The sequence below is a fragment of the Pleurodeles waltl genome, chromosome 9 (assembly GCF_031143425.1).
Source record: "Pleurodeles waltl isolate 20211129_DDA chromosome 9, aPleWal1.hap1.20221129, whole genome shotgun sequence".
Lineage (NCBI taxonomy): Eukaryota > Metazoa > Chordata > Amphibia > Caudata > Salamandridae > Pleurodeles > Pleurodeles waltl.
The window spans coordinates 497,757,674-497,773,792 of record NC_090448.1 but is presented as its reverse complement, the minus strand read 5'-3'; positions in this window follow the sequence as shown (position 1 = coordinate 497,773,792).

Genomic DNA, 16,119 nt, shown 5'->3' with positions numbered 1-16,119 from the left:
CCTTTGGGAGCAGATAGACATGTGGAGGTTGGTGTCTCTGAGCTCCCAATTTAAAAATACATATTTTAGTAAAGTTGGTTTTGAGATTGTATGTTTGAAAATGCCACTTTTAGAAAGTAGGCATTTTCTTGCTTAAACCGTTCTGTGACTCTGCCTGTTTGTGGATTCCCTGTTTGGGTTAGTTTGAAAGTTGGGATGTTTGCACCTCTCTCTAGACATTGACACAAAGGGATCTGGGGTGTAGCCTGCATATCCTGATGAGCCATCTGTGCTAGGTGGGAGGGGAGGAGTGGTCACTTACACCTGAAAGGGCTGTGCCTGCCCTTAAACAATGCAGTTCCCCACACCCTGGTGTGTGTCTGGGGTCTGGGCAAGGCAGTATTTCACAAAAAGAGCGACTTTCCTTTGAAGTAGGCCTACATCAAAGGCCAAAAAGTGTATAAGAAGAGCACCAAACCCCTAAAAATTAGATCACTTCTGGACATCAAGAGGAACCTCTGCCTGGAGAAGAGCTGAGGAGAAGTGCTGCCCTGCCTGTGACTGTGCTTTGTGGAGCTATCCTGCAGTTTCTGCTTCTGCCTTTGCAAGGGGACAAAAATTGGACTTTGTTGTGCATTCCTGCTTGTGAAGAAATCTCCAAGGGCTTGTCCTGAGCTTGCCTCCTGTTGTTGAAGTCTCAGGGCTGTCAAAGACTTCTCCTGCCAGCACCTGGACTATCTGCTGAGACTCCTGCCCTGCCCAGTGGTGCCCTAGCCAGTTCCTGGGGCCTTGGAAGGTGAAGCTGAAAGACCAAGACTGAAAATCCACGCAAAGACTGCTGTGCAGGGAACATTTTGACGCACCTTCTGACATGCAGCTGAGAAAAGACGCGCCACCAGGTTCGCGGCTGAAATCGACACTCCTCCTGCATCACGGCTGGAAAATTGATGCACACAGCTGGTGAAACGACGCGCAACACCAGCTAATGAAGGCTGATAACGTTGCAACCCACACAGCATGGTTTTCTGATACTGTGCGGATGGATTTGCGCTGCAACATCGCTGGGCATGGAAAAACGACGCACCGCTCTCCTGAGGAGAGAAGAAACGACACGCGCAGATGCGACTGGAGTAGAAATGACGCACGGTCTCGCTTGCGGGTGAGAAATCGACGCATCGCTAGCCATTTCTGACACACACTCGCCCATGCGTGTTATTTTGACTCTACCCAGGTACTTTTCAACGCTAACAGTGTTTTTACTGTTTTCTCAAGGATTGAAGACTCTTTTTGCTTTTCAATTCAGAACTTGACTTGTGTATGGTGGATTTTTGTCCTTTTGGTCTTGTTTTGTTTAGACAAATATTTTTAAAAAATCTAAACCTCTGTTGTGTCATTTTGTAGTGTTTTCACTAAGGTACTGTGTGTGTTGGTCCAAATACTTTACATCTAGACTCTGAAGTTAAGCCTGCCTCATTGTGCCAAGCTACCAAGGGGATGAGCGGGAGTTAACTGAGGGTGATTCTCCTTTACCCTGACTAGAGTGAGGGTCCTTGCTTGGACAGGGGGTAACCTGACTGCCAACCAAAGACTCCATTTCTAACAAGGAGTGACAGGGATCCTTTTTTAAATATTGGTAAAATTTCGGCCCCGCCCAAGACGGAGGAATTGGTGCCCCTTTCATGATGGCATTAAAATACAACATAAAGTAGGGACTCCACATATCAATCTTCCCTAAATACAAATGTCCCAGAATCGTATATCAAGCCTTGGCACTTTATTAGGGCCAATTTTCTTAAATGCTACACTTACTTCCTTGGGTGAGATGAGAGGAATCTCCTCACTATCATTCTCACCACTTGTTCCTGCTGACTTTAGGCCCATTAAATTAATTGGACAGACACTAGCTTCCCCTGTCACAGAATACAGACTGGAGAAGTGCACAACCCACTCTGCTGCTGCAACATTCTTCTCAATAGGGCAATGTCCCTCTCGAATCTCTGGGTGTTGGAGTGTAGCTTTTATAATCAAAAATTAACATGAACTGCTTGCAAATTAATGTGTGATGGAGCAGCATAGAAAATGTGACAGACTAAAATTAATATATGCGTTTGAAATGTGCCCAGGGGGAGTGGCCACCAATGTATACGTTGACTAATGAATTTGACTAATGACGAATTAATGATGTACTAATGTGTGAATTTATACTAGCTTTATGAATCATGTCGTAAGGATTTGCTAATTTAATCACTAGGCCTTAGTTAGCAAGAGTCTGGGCCTAGCTGCCTGGTCTCATATTAAATGTGGTTTTCTAACGTATAATGTGCTGTCTTCCTAAAAGACGTGCAGCTGTACTTTTCCAGAAGCTGGAGATGTGTGTATAACCGTAGTAAATTCTTTCTCATGAGACCCGACATGCTCAAGGAGACATTCTTGTTGAATGCAACAGTGTAATTTGCAACAGGTACAAGGTCACCCAAACTGGTTAAGACAATGACAATTTACTGACTAAAGCAAAGAGTGTTGCTTTTTCTACCTGACATTCTACCCGTTGAAGACGTAAATCACAGGAGCCAATAAACTGCATGAGAACTGTCTTAAGTGAAAATTTGGGTGAGGCGATTAACGGATCATTGGATAGAGATAATGGTGCACCAAATACTGACCAATAGGAAATTAGAGACTTTTCTGGCAAATTCCATTTAACGACGTGTTATAGGGAGAAATCAGCCATTAGAGGAACACCCCTGCTGTTACTCTGACATTCCGGCCTTACATTTGCTGCTTTGATTCTTCGAACCATCCTCACTTTGTCTTGCCCGATACCTATTTCTTTTCCTCCTTATGAGGGAGGAACTTTCTGCCTTGTTTGCTGAGACTTTGCTGTTCTATCCTGGCTGATGGCGAATCGACTGCTGTCCTGAGGACGAAGACTGACTCTGTATGCTGACCCATTACGGAGGGTAATTATATGATGATGAAATTTTAATTGTCTGCATGCCTTTTCTTTCTAGGTACCAACTGCTCTTTTGACAGAGACCATAGTTAGATGTTTTCCAAATTTGTGTTGCTAAATTGTTTTGCATAAAGCCCAACATGCTGCTGCTAATTAGAGGTTAGTTAAGGAAGTTCACGACTAGAATTGAGCGCAAATAGACAAATTACTGAATCCTTGCTTTGTTGAATAAATGTGCTAATGATACTCTGCTAAAGTTGGTTCATGTTGACGTTGTGCTTCGTTCTAATGTTCGTGATCTTTGCTTTGATGAAGTCATATTTGAGTTGCCATATTGTGACATTATTATTGTGTTTTCTGGTATTGAGACTAATAAACTTACTAGTAGTGTATAACAAATAGGGAATAAATATCATAAACCTTACTAAATTCGGTGTGGTCATTTGTGACCCGAAGGTCATGTGGTGTTTTGCTTCTTATTAATGCAATTTACTCATGTGATTGATTTGTTACTGTGAATTTTGATGAGGTTATTGATTTATCGATTGATATTGTGATTAGTTATCTCGTCTTAAGGTGTCTCCAATCAGGGTCAAAAGGTTCATTGGCCTAAAACGAGTCCCAGAGTAAGTAAATAACCTAGGGCGGGACGCGTTATCAGTTCTGGTAGCAGAGGACAGTTACGGCCCTTTGGGGCCCTAAGACGAGGGTCCATTGTTTTAGAATTGTTTTTGAAATAATGCAAATTGGAGAGATGATGTTCCCCTAAGTCCCAAATGACTTTCCCGGGGCCCCGGAGCTTGCCGAAGTGAGCTGGGTATGTTCTCGGCGTTCTAGTGATGGTGTGAGTGAAGTAGGATTTGCGCTTGCACAGCTTATGCATACCGCAGTTGAAATGTGAGGTTTGTGAGAATTTTAGGCCAGGTGATGTTTTAGTAGGAGTGGGCGTACTCCGCAGTATGAGAGTAGGGAAGTCGGCGAACTTCACATGAGTGTGGCGCTTTGTGCTCAAAGAATTGTCCACGTGGTTGTTGGTGATGTATGGACCCTGCGTGGTCTAAGACTCCGGAGTATATTGATAAGTGTATGAGACACTTGGTTTATGTTGTAATTTGCGCGGTTTAAATAGGTCAATCCGGCGTGGTTGACGAGTCGAGTTTGAGTCAAAGTGTGTGAGTGAAAACCTTCGATGGAGGTTTGGTAAGTTCTAAAGAGCACTAGGACGAGTCATTGACAAGTCGAGAGTGAAATTTGCAGGTCAAATTTTGCTTGCGAGTGTGGGATCTGAGAAGGAGAGAGTAGCGGCCGAGGCTTCAAGTGAAATCTCTGTAAAGTTCTGAAGCGATTGTGTTACCCTTCCTGTAGTAAAACGGCAAATTTGAGTTTTGTTGTCAAAGTGCTCGCAATATATTGCATTCGTTTTGCGTGAATAGAGAGTGAGGAAGACAATCCGCATGACTTTTGTCAGCGCAGTGTGTGTGAGTGTGATGTCATTGGAGCCGCGCTAGAATAGGTCAGTTAGTGAGAAGGGTCGCGCACGGATTGGCAACCGTCTGTGAGAGGCAATTGGTTGAGGAGGTAGGCGAAGGGTGTTCTGGGAATTAAAGTCACTTCCTGATTGAGTTATAAACATAATAAGAGACGCAAAAATGAAGTTCTTCAAGGCTCTAAAGAGCGCTTTGAGGGGAGATGTGTACATTATCGCGAGTGTGGGGGAGCCTACTCCGCCAGAGGATACTCCGGCTTATGCCTTAATGGAGGAGAAGGGAGTTCCACCATGTCTTTGGCTAAAGCAACGGTGCAAATTAACTTAGAAAGATGGGTGTTTGGCGTTTCCAGAGAATGGGACGTTCAACATAGGGGTTCTAGAGAATTTGAAGAAGGCGTTAAATGAGCAGAAGCCGCCTCCAAGGCCAGCACAGTTCGAGGTGTTAGCAATTTGGGAATTAATGTCCATACGACAAAGGCAGCAAAAGTTTGAGAGGAGAATGAGAAAAGCAGAAAAGACGCTAGCGGAGGCTAGGTGGGACAGCGAGACCAGGATGTGGAGAAGAGAAATAATAGATGGAGTCAGGATGTTTCCAGCAATAACTCAAGAAGCCGACACACAGGGAAGAAATGCCACTTGTAAAACAGACATGGGTTCTAGTAGAGGGAAAGAGAATAACAGGTCTTGGGCAGATGCAGATGACTCAGATGACGATGAGTTCCTTAATCAGTTGTTACAGGATCGTCCTCCGCCATATGCCATGAATGACAACAGACCAAGTACTAGTGCAGGTCCTGTAAATTCAACACAGAATCAGGGAACCGCGAATACAGCTCAGGTAAATGCAGTTGCGACACCAGCTCCAGTGCAAAATAGTGTCAGTGGGTCTACTGCCACAGAGATGCAGACACAGTTGCAGGCACCACCGGTTCAGAGGCTCTACCCTGATGTCCCAACATTAGAAAACACTACGAATTTGATGGTACCGCCAGATCAAGCATATACAAGATCAAAGTTGGTACAGATGGAGCCAACTCCATTTCTGCTGCCCTAGCCGCAGCAGCAGATGGTTCCGAATTACACTTCGGTCACAGGACCGCAGTCAGTCACAGCACCTGTAATATATCAGACTATGGGGGTAAATGCTTCCCAGGGTTTGAGAAACAGGCAGGCGCCAGCTGCTATATCTTTGCCGATTACAGTTGGTCCACCCGTACCTCTGTACGCACAGGCAAAGCCTAGTGTATGTGGCCAAGGGGTAATGATTCAAGAGGTGATAAGAGGAGGGTTCGCAGGAAGCTCTCAAGGGATGACACGGGGAGAACAGACAGCAGAGAGATCTAGGTCCTTGTTGGATTTCAGTCCGATTGGGGTTCCTCTAGAGACAATGAGACAGGCTGGGTTGGGACTACTAACTCCACAGATACCCAGTACGAACATATTGCAACCACCAATGATGCAGGCTGGAAATATCTTGTTGCAAGGTTTGACTGCGCAACAACTGAATGAATGGCTAGACAAGCTGAGTTTGCCGCAGACTATTCCTGCAACAGCAGAGTGGTCAGAGAGCAAGGAATACCTGAATTTTGTGAGGTTGGGCGTGGAAGCAGCTGAATTAGTTTAAGGGAGCATGGGAGTGAATAGGCTAGAGTCATACACTGAAGCAGAATTGAGGTATCTGTGTCCAAAAATAACTAAAGAAGTGAGCAAGGTGCACCAAAGGTTGGCGAATCTAGCAGACAAATATGGCATAGACTTAGACAATACTAAGCATCTAAAGAGGAGTTACAGATTAGACTTCAAACCTAAAGATTTTGATCACATGAGATCTACTGGGATGAAGGCACACCTTAAAGAAATTCTACATAGCGCGCAGGTTTGGGGAGCCTTAGAGAAATGGGAAGGCAGATGGGCAAAGAAAAGAGATAAAAGGAAAAGTGACTGCTTGGAGCAGCAGCAGACAAAACCAGCGCCGGATACCAGTACCATAAAAATGCTACCCATGAGAGACACAGCTGGAGGGGTTCTTGTCCATGTACCATGGTCCAGAGGTGACATTTTGTCCTTCACAAATGACTTCCCCAGGCTGAGGGAAAAGCTGATAGAATGGTATCAGCAGACAGACAGATTTGTGAAGCTTGCAAAGTGTCTTTGGGAAGACTTGAATACATTGTTTAAGTTCCTAGTTCCGGCCGATTTGTGGCTTGAGTGCAAGAGGAGTGTTGACTGACCAACTGCTGAACCGGCAAGGGATAGGGTTACCGGAGCACCCTCACCGGAGGTAACGAAGTATTACTATAATGTAATTGAGTTTTTGAAGCAGAAAGTGTCGCCGCAGAATATTGATTGGCAAAAGATTGATCAAACGGCACAAGAGGGCAAAGAGTCGATACATTTTTAATATTAGAGGTTGTTGAAAGCATTCAAGCATTACAGTGGTACGGAGGTCATAGAGCCGAAAGATATGAATCACCTTGTGTTCAGGTTCGTTGAAGGGCTGAGACCAGAAATTAGCCAGATGATTAAGAATCATTTGATCTGTTGACAAGCGAAGCCCATTGATGAGGTGTTACAGTATGCAAAATACTGTAGTGACAAGATTGAGTTGAAGCAGAGAAAGCTGAAAGAGAAGGTGATGGTGATGCAAATTAAGGCAGCGCAAGCAGGGATGCAGGGAAACGTAATACCACAGATGGTGCAACAGCCGCAGGGAAACGGGATGTTTCAGGTGCAAACGAGAGATAGAGGTCGAGGAGGTTTTGTGAACCGTGGCCCAGATTTGAATACTATTGTGGTTCAAAACGACGTGCAAGGGATGAAGAAGGTGTTTCCATGTCATGCGTGCGGGGGCGTGGGACACTGGAAGCGGAGAATGTTCGATGATGGTGCAGGAGGGTGCGATTCAACAAAGCAATGATATCAATGCAATCCAAAATGTTAAAGGACCAAGAATGAGGGGCCCTAATCCAAAGTTTCAGAATAACATGGTTCAGATGCAGGGTCTCCAATCCATGCAACAAGTGCAGATGCCACGTATGCAACCAGTGCAGATGCAGCAGGTGCAACAGCAGATTCCAGTGGTACCTAGACAGCAAATGCAGTTGCCCTTAGCGCCAATGGGACAGCAACAGGCAATGCTTCCTCAACAGGTCACAAGTCAAGGAATGGGTCAAAATAATACAGTACAGCAGTTCCCATTGCGTGGTGAGAATGGAATAAATGATGAATGGTCGGATGACAGTTCAGATAATGAGGAGTGCAGGCTTGCTGCGTCCCTAGAAGTTGATCAGAGGGGACCCTATGTGCAAGGGAAGGTGATGGGTCACAAGGTCTCATTTTTGTTTGACACAGGAGCTACACGCTCTACACTCAGGAGTGCAGAGGTTCCAAAGTTGCCCCTTTCAGGACGCACAATAAAAGCAGTGGGAGTGGCAAACCAACTCCTGACCAACCCGATCACGGATCCGGTTCAAGTCGAGATTTGTATCTTTTAGGGACTACACAGGTTTGTGGTTTGTGACTCAAGTCCTGTGTCCCTACTGGGAAGAGACGTGCTGTGTAAGATGAGGTGTTCTATCACCTGTTCTAATGAGGGAATTGAGGTGCAGACAAACAGTGATGATGAAGGGGATGATGGTCAGATCTCAGAGCCTGAGACAGAGACCACAGATGAAGAGTACCCTTTGATAAGCTTTTTTCCGATGTTCACAATGACTGACCTGCCTGCAGACCTTCAGGGGACGGTCACGGAGAGAGTGTGGGACTTGACCGGAAAGGAAGTGGGATTGATAAAAGGAGTGGAACCAGTCAAAGTAGACGTGAAGCTGAATGCTGTGTTCCCCCAGGTACCGCAGTACCATATGGCACAAGACGTCCTTATTCAGCTGACGCAGATAATTGCAGACTTTGTGAAGCAGGGGGTCTTGAAGGAAGTAATGAGCAGCCCATGTAACTCACCTACAATGGGTCTTAGAAAGCCCTGTGGGAAAGTCCGAATTGTCCAAGACTTGAGAAAGATCAATGAGATAGTGTTAAAGTGCTGCCCTATAGTGCCAATCCAGCTGTGATTATGTTTCAAGTTCCATGCAACGCAGAATGGTTCTCAGTTGTCGATTTGTCCCAAGCGTTCTTTTCCGTGCCTCTTCATGAGGACAGCCTATTTCTTTTCAGCTTTAAATTCCTGGACATGGTTTACAGTTGGTCTCCAATCCCTCAGGGGTTTTCGGAGTCACCATCTATCTTCAACCAAATTTTGAAAAGGGATTTGGAGTCATTGGAACTGCCTATCCAATCGACTCTTGTGCAGTACATTGACGATTTGTTGATTGCTTCCAAAACAAGAGATGACTGCAAGTACGATACTATTGCCCTATGGAATCACTTGGGAAAGAATGGGCATAATGTGTCCCCAAAGAAGCTGCAGTACTGTCAGAAAGAGGTGAAATATTTAGGCCATTTGATTGAGAAGGGGTCGAGGAAAATATCCAAGGAAAGAGTGACTGCCATACTACAGATGAATCCCCCAACATCTCAGAGGAATGTTAGGATGTTTCTGGGAATGGTGGGCTACTGTCGTCAGTGGATCCCGAATTTCTCAGTTATCTCCAAACCCTTGGTGAGACTGACAGTTAAGGAGATTAAGGATGGCCCAGATACCCTAACTATGTCAGAGAAAGAGAAGAGGGCTTTCATTGAGCTGAGGGAGTGTATGTGCAGGGCTCCAGCTTTAGGTATGCCTGAATACACAAAGCCTTTTGCCCTGTTTTGTCATGAACGTGTGATGCTTTTTCTTTGTTTGTCTTGACCCAGGTCCATGGAGGTGCAAACCGACCAGTAGCATATATTTCAGCTACTTTGGACCCAGTCGCAGCAGCCTTACCGGGTTGTCTGCGTGCAGTTGCAGCAGTTGGTCAAAGCCTCACTCAGTGTGAAGGCATAGTGATGGAACATCCCTGAACAGTAATGATGCCACATTCAGGTTAAATACTATTGACCCGAACTAAGACTCAGCACATGACAAATGCCAGACTGACCAAGTACGAAACCATTATATTGGGGTCGCCAAACGTGTCACTGAAACGATGTACTTTATTAAACCTGGCAACTTTGCTTCCCAATGAGAATACAGATGTTGATGATGCTGAGGAGGTAGAACATGATTGTCTTGAGGTAACAGAACTGTGCACCAAACCGAGACCTGACATTAAGGATACCCAACTGGAAGATAATGATTATATTATCTTTGTTGATGGCTCATGTCTGAGAGACTCAGTAGGAGCACTGAGAGCCGGATACGCTGCATGTACAATCACTGGTATTCTAGAAGCATCATGGCTTGAAAGAGTATACTCTGCTCAAGTCGCTGAATTGATTGCTCTTACTAGAGCATGCCATGCCGCTGACAAATTGAAAGTGACTATCTATACCGATAGCAGATATGGATTTGGAACTGTCCATGATTTTGGCCAGCTATGGTCCCAGAGGGGTTTCATGACCTCTTCTGGTTCTCCAGTGAAAAATGGTGAAAGAATTAAGAGCGTTGTTGCACGCGATTCAGTTACCTTTGAAATTCCCGTGGGGAAATGTAGCGCTCATGTGAAATCACAAGATTTTGTGTCAATGGGAAATGGATATGCAGATGAAGTCGCAAGGTTTTGCGCATTGAACTGTATATCGTTCAAGGATCAGTGGCAATTGTTACCTGAAAAAGAAAAGGAGACATGCACAGGTTACGCATTGAGGGTGGTTGACACAATGGAAGAATTAAAATTGTTACAGGGTCCTGCCAGCAGGGAGGAGAAACGCTCTTGGCTCAAAATGCAGTGTGTACAAAGACCAGATGATTTGTGGGTTTCAGACGAGGGGAAAATGGTTTTGCCGAACAGTCTTTTGTCACAATTTGCAAGGTTATACCCTGGGCAGGCACATATTGGGAGAGACGCCATGATCAGGTTGTTCAAAATTGATTGGTTCAATCCAAAATTCAGACAAGCCGCAGAAGTGATCTGTCACAGGTGCATCATCTGTCAGCAGATGAATGCGGGAAAAGGGACAGTGGTGAATTGGAGCCACATTGGGAGAACAGGAGGTCCATTTAGCCGAATGCCATTGGATTTTATTGAGATGCCTGTGTGTGGAGGTCTGAGATACGTGTTGGTGATTGTGTGCATCTTTAGTCACTGGATTGAAGCTTACCCCACACGTAGGAATGACATCCTCACAGTAGCGAAGTTGCTGCTTAGGGAGTTGATACCACGCTTCGGGTTTCCGATCTCTTTAGAATCAGATAGAGGAAATCACTTCAACAATGAGGTGGTTAAGCTCTTGTGTGCTGCACTGAACATTGAACAGAAGTTGCACTGCAGTTACCGCCCTGAAGCATCAGGACTAGTGGAGCAAATGAATGGTACTCTAAAGTCGAGAATGGCAAAAATGTGTGCAGCTATGAATTTGAAATGGCCTGATGCATTGCCCTTAGTGTTGATGTCAATGAGAAACACCCCCAACAAGAAAACAGGACTGTCTCCTCACGAAATTCTCATGGGCTGAGCTAAGCGATTGCCCGCAGTACCTACAAATGCTCTTGTGAATATCACAGATGATATGGTGTTGGACTACTGCAAGGGTCTGTCTGACGTGGTCCGCTCTTTCTCTCACCAGGTGGAAGCAACCACACTGCCACAATAAATGATCCAGGTCACAACCTGAATCTGGTGTCTGGGTTTTTGTCAAGAAACATGTGAGGAAGTCGTGTTAGGAGCTACGTTGGAAGGGGCTGTATCAAGTGATACTAACAACTACCACTGCTGTGAAGTGTGCAGGAATTCTAAACTGGATCCATGCCAGTCACACAAAGAAGGTGACGTGTCCAACTGATGAAGAAATTGAGTTGTCGAAAACAAGAGCTACAGAAAAGGAAGTCTCGGGGCCGGAGAGTAATCAAAGGGGAACTGAGACTACAGGAGAGCCCGTTGAGGACGGCTTGGTCACTCAAACAGCAACAGATATCCAGAGGGGTGACGGTGGGCCTATCTCAACTGAGGCACCAGGAGAACCGGCCCAAAGAGAGGTTCTCCCAGAAGCAGACGGATACGGGTTTGAAGTCGAACCCTTGACAGACCCAGAAGGCGAAGGAGTTGAGACAGAAGGAAGTCAGAGTATCCAGACTCCTCCTGAGCCACTTGCAGGTCCAGCAAGAGAAAACACCATAGCACAAGAGGAGGGCATTGAACAGCAACCAGAAAGGCCAAACGATAAAGGAACACTGAAAGGAGATAAGTGGCCAGAGTCGCAAGTAGCAAAAGGAAAAGTGGTCATTGATGAAACAATTGAGGAGGAAGTTGATACAACAAGGAGAGAAGACCTGAGCGAAGGAGAATTACAAGGGGATTGCAAGTTGAAAAGAAAGAGAATAGCAAACAGAAGATACGCAGGTCCTGAATGGGCATATGCAACTTCAGCAGAGTGGCAACAAGAGTTCCTAGCATTTTGCTTTGACTGAGAAGTTCCAGGTCAATACTATGGTACCTGAGTTCGACCTCGAGGAAAAGAAACTGTGTTAAGCAGAAACTGAATTAAAGAAACTTGAAAACAGAGACTGATAAATTACCGGATGTGTCGCTATTAACCTGAATTGACTTTTCAAACCGATTGTGACAAGCTGCTAACTGAATTGACAAAGGTCCTGGGAGCGAATGAGAAAGCTGTAAATACTTGCAAAAGAGAGACTTTGGTTAGCCTTGCTGTAAAAAGGAAAAAAAGAAGAGAAAAAAAAAGAAGGGCTTTCAGCTATCCTCTGTTGATTGTCATTTACCTTTGTAGTACTTCACTTCCTGGTTCTTTACAGATCAGGCCTAACACGGGAGATGATAGTGAGGGGAGTAGGCATTGTAAATATTTGGGTGTTGCTTTGGGTGTTGTGTGCATGATATTCATTATAGATCTGTTTGTGGAGATGCGATTGGTGGATGAGAATGAAGCTAACAATGCTACAGTTTCTGAGACTGCTACACTAACACCTTGGGAGAAGTTTGAGCAAGATACAAAGTATCTGCATGACGAAACTAATGCAAAAGGGGAACTGTCTACTAATGTTTTCTATCGCTTTCTGAGTGAGTATGTTGACACTATAGATGCGAAAGCTTGTTATGTGTGTAGACAAATTCCTCTTTCAGTCCAAGAGGGAGTTACATATCACAGTTTGCCACTAACCTATGGGATTAGTTGTAGTCTGCTACTATCGCGTTTCCATAACCAAGAAGAAATGCAATATGTTTACTCTAACTATGACCTTGTATTCTCTTATGTGCCTATCATAGAAGATCTGAATAGTGTAGCTAAATACTATGCCATATAATTGATTAAAGGGTTCTTTGAACCTAGAGTAGCGATCAGTACATCATATGCACACCGCAATAATTTGACATGCTTGCTTACACCTGTAGAGAAAAGCTTTCTAGATCACACTGAAGATAGAAGGAGGGTTTTAAATGGGAAATTTGAAAAGGGCTTGCAGCAACAATCTTTTCTTAATAGCGGTAGTTACAATGGGATTAGGGAACAAGGGAAGTTAGCTTTAGATGCGAAACATGTAGGTAGGCTTTGCATAACACGGCCAAAGTCATATTATGACAATGTATTTGTGGGAACGAGTGAGTGTGAGCATGTGTTTTTGTTTCAAAATAAATGGACCTTCATGCTAAACGGAATGGATCAAGCGATCCCAGGGGTTTACTATATTTGTGGACTTAATGCTTATTACCATCTTCCAAAAGGATGGTACGGGACATGTTACTTGGGGATAGTTTTCCCAAAGATTTACCAGCTAGAAGATTTAAAGAAATTCCTGAAAGTGACTGAATTACTTTGTGCTAGACAAAAGAGAGAAACTGCTCCTAGTGTAGTAGGAGACATATTTGGAGCAATAATTCCTTCAGTAGGGGTTGTCTTAAACTCCGGAAAGATTCAAAAGTTGTCTACTATTGTGGATAACATGTTAACAAATTTCACAGAGGCTATACTCCTGATGGATACTGAACTGGCTGCAGAGAGGGCTATGACTCTTCAAAACAGGCCTGCTTTAGACATTCTTTTAGCGAAGAGTGGCGGATTCTGTAAGATGCTTAATGAGCGTCACTGCTGTGCATATGTACCTGACAATAGTAACGAGATTAGAAGAATGCTTACTAACCTAACAAGAGATAGTGCAGATTTGAAGGAATTGAAGGAACCAGGAGTTTGGGAAAAGGTTGGAAAAGGACTTGCTCATGTGGGAAGTTGGTTTAGTAGTATTTGGCATGGGATATTGGGAAAATGAATACAGGGAATAGTGATTATTCTGGCTTGTTTATTTGGACTATGGTTATCATGCAAAATTAGTGAAAGGGTTAAAGGAAAATTGGCAAAACATAATGCGAGGAGGGAAGAAAAGAAAAGGGAGAAACTGTTCAGAACAAAATATGAAAAGGCAAAGCAAAAGGAAGAAATTGAGATGAAAGAGATAAAGAAATTAAAAGGTTGTTCAAGGAAGGATTTGTGTGATAACAAGATTCATCAGAGGAGGGATTGTTGGAGTGTAGCTTTTATAATCAAAAATTAACATGAACTGCTTGCAAATTAATGTGTAATGGAACTGCATAGAAAATGTGACAGACTAAATTAATGTACGTGTTTGAAATGTGCCCACGTGGAGTGGCCACCAATGTATACGTTGACTAATGACGAATTAATGATGTACTAATGTGTGAATTTATACTAGCTTTATGAATCATGTAGTAAGTATTTGCTAATTTAATCACTAGGCCCTAGTTAGCAAGAGTCTGGGCCTCGCTGCCTGGTCTCATATTAATTGTGGTTTTCTAACGTGTAATGTGCTGTCTTCCTAAAAGACATGCAGCTGTTCTTTTCCAGAAGCTGGAGATGTGTGTATAACGGTATTAAATTGTTTCTCATGAGACCCGACTTGCTCAAGGAGACATTCTTTTTTAATGCAACAGTGTAATTCGCAACAAGTACAAGGTCGCCCAAACTGGTTAAGACAATGGAGCTACTGACTAAAGCAAGGAGTGTTACTTTTTCTACCTGACATTCTATCCGTTGAAGACATAAATCACAGGAGCCAATAAACTGCATGAGAACTGCCTTAAGTGAAAATTTTGGTGAGGCGATCAACGGATCATTGGATAGAGATAATGGTGCACCAAATACTGACCAATGGGAAATTAGAGACTTTTCTGGCAAATTCCATTTAACAACGTGTTACAAGGAGAAATCAGCCATTAGAGGAACACCCCTGCTGTTACTCTGACATTCCGTCCTTACATTTGCTGCTTTGATTCATCAAACCATCCTCACTTTGTCTTGCCCAATACCTATTTCTTTTCCTCCTTAAGAGGGAAGAACTTTCTGCCTTGTTTGCTGAGACTTTGCTGTTCTATCCTGGCTGATGGCGAATCGACTGCTGTCCTGAGGACGAAGACTGACACTGTATACTGACCCATTACGGAGGGTAACTATATGATGATAAAATTGTAATTGTCTGTTTGCCTTTTCTTTCTAGGTACCAACTGCTCTGTTGACAGAGACCATAGTTAGATGTTTTCCAAATTTGTGTTGCTAAATTGTTTTGCATGAAGCCCAACATGCTGATGCTAATTAGAGGTTAGTTAAGGAAGTTCACGACTAAAATTGAGCGCAAATAGACAAATGACTGAATCCTTGCTTTGTTGAATAAATGTGCTAACGATACTCTGCTAAAGTTGATTCATGTTGACGTCGTGCTTCGTTCTAATGTTCGTGATCTTTGCTTTGAGGAAGTCATATTCGAGTTGCCATATTGTGACATTATTAATGTGTTTTCCGGTATTGAGACTAATAAACTTACTAGTAGAGTATAACAAATAGGGAATAAATATCATAAACCTTACTAATTTCGGTGTGGTCATTTGTGACCGGAAGGTCATGTGGTGTTTTGCTTCTTATTAATGCAATTTACTCATGTGATTGATTTGTTACTGTGAATTTTGATGAGGTTATTGATTTATCGATTGATATTGTGATTAGTTATCTCGTCTTAAGGTGTCTTCAATCAGGGTCAAAAGGTTCATTGGCCTAAAACGAGTCCCAGAGTAAGTAAATTACCTAGGGCGGGATGCGTTATCATGGGTAAACAACGTTTCAGGAGGAGTAATGATCTCCAACAGTCCTTCCCACTTCCCCTGTTACCAGGTCCTTTTCACTTCCATAACAACATTTTTATGTTCCGCCCTCAGGTCTTGAATCAACCTCCTGTCTTGTTTTATGGCAGCAACGAGTGCTGTCCTAGCATTTCTACAGGTTTGATTAGACCAGGAAGAGGGGCTTTTTCTACCTGCTTTGTTTCCAAGTAAAAATAGTTATTTAATCCCTCATATGTATTGTTATGTATCTTGCCAATCATTTCAAGTGTCTATCCTTGATCTAGAGCCAAGTCCAAAAGGAGCAAACCCCCAATACTCTCAGCTACTAATTTATATATTGCCCCAACAGTCTTTTTGAGATTGTTCCAGGACACTCCACTTAACTCTGCACAGATTATTAGTTAGTCTCAACCTTCTGTCAAAAGGTCCCATGTGACTAACATGGCTACAACAGTCAGGAAGATCTACAACAAGAATTAAAGCATTGTGGTCACTATTCTGTCTTGATGTTACAGCCATAT